Genomic DNA, 1,414 nt, shown 5'->3' with positions numbered 1-1,414 from the left:
GCAGAGGAACCACCTGATCTTCAAGAGGAGTTAGGGCAGGAAGAATAGCATGATCCACGTGGGCACCTTGGTGTCCTCACTTGCCATCAAAACTGAATAGCTACATGGGACAACTCCAAATGAGAAGAGGTTACTGCCAAGGGTGTAGTCTCCTCAGGACTAGAGTTTGGGTCATACCACCAGATAAGGTAGGAGATAAACTGAGGTGACAGCTGAGGGTGAGAGGGTGTAGAGTGGCCAGTAGAAGCACATGCATAGCAGTGGCAGCCCTAGACCAACTGCAATGCTAGAAGGTATAGTTCAGCCCACCCACCTCCCTCTTCTACATTTCTCCTGGAAAGAGAGGCCCACAGGAACCACAGAGGCACTGCCTCTGAACCTGTGAAGACAGCTGTCTGTGCAGTGTAGGAGAGCGCCAAGGAGCCCACAGAGCTACGAACAGACAGGACCATTGCTCGACCTCTGCTCTCCACTGTTGCAGGTCCCCAGACCGTGCCTCCCTGGCTCCTCTCACCAGTGACTACGCTTGACCAGGATACTAAGGCAGACACATTCCTGGGGACAAGGGACCACTTCAAATGGGTGACTCTGGCTTGAAGACTCCTCAACGGGCTTCTCAAACTTGCATTAGGAAGGGCCAAATGGTGGCACAGTGCCCTGCGATGTTGGACCCACACGGGAAGTTTCTCACTGGAGTTCCAAGGCCTCCTGAAACATGCCAGTATACACATGCCTATAATCCTGGTTGGTTGAAACTGAAGGTGGATCACGGTGTAAAGACACTATAGGGAGTGTGTGCTCTTTCTCAGAATGAATAAATAAATAAACTTAAGAGTAATGGGCAGCCAGCCCTGTGGCTTAGTGGTTAAAGGAGTTAGATTCCACATGGCTGACAGGTTGAAATTCCACCTTCATGACTTGAAAACATGCCATGCACATACATGCCCAAAGTCCCTACAAGGATGGAGCTATAGAGAAGAAGAGATTGTGACACGACCATGCTGTATTGAGGAGAGAGGTGCTTTCTCCCTGGCACTCTCTCTTACTCTCTGTTTATCTCTGGCACAAACACACATATTCTCTGACAATTAAAAAAAAAAGAAAACTTTTATTAAAACTATGCTGCCATCAGGAACCAGCAGTTAGTGTAATGGCTATGTCGCTGGACTCCCACGTAGTCGACCGCGGTTCACGTCCCGGACCCAGTGGCTTAAAACTCACACCGGGCGCGTGTGCGTGCATACCCAAGATCCCGTGAGGAGAATGGAGGAGAAGGGATTGCAGCGTGACCATCCCCCCTGGGGGGTGATCTCTCGCTTTCTGTCTCTATGTCTCTCTCTGTCTGTCTAGCGAGCACACGGGCCCTATAGTGAAAACCTCTCAAAAAAAAAAAAAAAAAAAAAAAAAACTAAGC

At 49.5% G+C, this 1,414-nt stretch overlaps 1 pseudogene; it reads left to right on the top strand.

Annotated features, from left to right (window-relative positions):
- The first annotated feature begins 641 nt into the window (after positions 1-641).
- The window catches only part of LOC102489469 (S-adenosylmethionine decarboxylase proenzyme-like), a 2,656-nt pseudogene continuing 1,883 nt past the window's right edge, over positions 642-1,414 (top strand).

The sequence above is a fragment of the Tupaia chinensis genome, unplaced genomic scaffold (genome assembly GCF_000334495.1).
Source record: "Tupaia chinensis unplaced genomic scaffold, TupChi_1.0 Scaffold143584_1, whole genome shotgun sequence".
NCBI lineage: Eukaryota > Metazoa > Chordata > Mammalia > Scandentia > Tupaiidae > Tupaia > Tupaia belangeri.
The sequence above is the reverse complement of the archived record's forward strand: the minus strand, read 5'-3'. Positions and strand labels throughout refer to the sequence as shown.